We start from the raw sequence: 1603 nt of genomic DNA, 5'->3' as shown, positions 1-1603 counted from the left end.
TGTTTCTTTTATAGTTTTAGATGTTTTTTTAAAGTAAATAGATAATTTTTTTATGTTGATTATTGAATGTTTCTTTTTTAGTAGAGCGACAATGCGTATTTTTTAAAATTTAAAAAGTGATTCAAATTAACTGATATTTTAATTGATTACCTAACAATTAATCGGGAATGTTCGTTACGTTCGCTTATAGGAATTTAGAGTGGGCTCAAGAAAGTTACATGTATGACTATGCAGTATAGTGAGACATTCGATACCCAATCCTATTATATCTATATTCTTTAATAATATAAGAAAAAAAGAAATTTTTCTCTCCATTCCAAAAGCTTTGTAGTGAACTTTTCAACTAATAATTAATTACTTTGGGAAGAAGACAATATTATTGCAAGACGAAATTTGTACAGTACTTGAGTGAAAAAGTTTTGGGACCAATTACACGTTTCTGCATGAGAGGCCTAGTGTGAACATCAGACGCCATTGAAGACTATTCTGCCATTGATTGTCCGTTGTAACTCATCTAGTCCTATATGTCCATCATTATGTTTTCTAATTAGAATGCATGCAAGTGATGGAACATCGTAGCTTTTATAACATGGCTTGGGTCCTATTATCATTATTATTATTTTGAGATATATATGACAATGTGTCATCATAATCATAATTTATTAATTTTAAACCTCATGCACTATGCCACTTAATTATGTAATTAATAATCTTCTTTCAATATATCAAAATTAAACGCTTGTTTAAAGTAGTAACGAATTTTCCTCTATAAATTAAATAAGATATTGCAAAGCATTTGGCATTAAGGAAGATGAAGATGAAGATAGATGAGAGACATAAAGCAGCTACTCCGGCAACACAGCGCGTGTTGTGAAAAGCATTTTGCCGCATTATTAGAAAAACGATTCAATCACTCTACACTCTGCATATAGTGGAAAATGACTCATGCATCATGCATGTACCTCTTATTATTATACGTCCAAATACATTATTATATTTTATTCGGATTTAAAATCCCTCAACAAATTACTGCCTTGGTATGAAGCAAATGAGAAAGTATGTGACCCAATAGTTTTAGTGTATAATGTATACAATAGATTTAAAAAGAAATGTATTTTAAAAATAAAAAATTAGATTTTTACTTAATTATTTAATAATTATTTAAATTTAGATTTTAAAATGTAAAAAATTAGAAATAGTAGTTAAATTTATTTACACTACATATGATATCTACATCTAAATCCTAGTAGAGCGAGCCATCATCTTATATCTGTTACCTCCACTCACTCTACGCCTCATAGTCCTCTCTCTCTCCTCATAATCAGCAGCAATTATCCAGCGGCAAAATAACAGTCTATTATATACATTATCAAGATTATTTATGGGCTCTCTAATAAAATTCTAAGCAAATATAATGAGCACTTGTCCATGAAAAAGAAAATTAATTAAGTTGAGAAGCTTCAGATATCTATAATTATTATGTCAATTAAATTTCAAAAAATAATTATTTCTTCTATTCTTAATCAAATTTTTATTTTTTTTATAGTAAATTAATTATAATTAATTTTTTTTCTTATTCTATAACTAATAAATTAAAGACATG

The sequence above is a fragment of the Arachis ipaensis genome, chromosome B02 (genome assembly GCF_000816755.2).
Source record: "Arachis ipaensis cultivar K30076 chromosome B02, Araip1.1, whole genome shotgun sequence".
NCBI lineage: Eukaryota > Viridiplantae > Streptophyta > Magnoliopsida > Fabales > Fabaceae > Arachis > Arachis ipaensis.
This window is presented reverse-complemented; position numbering follows the sequence as displayed.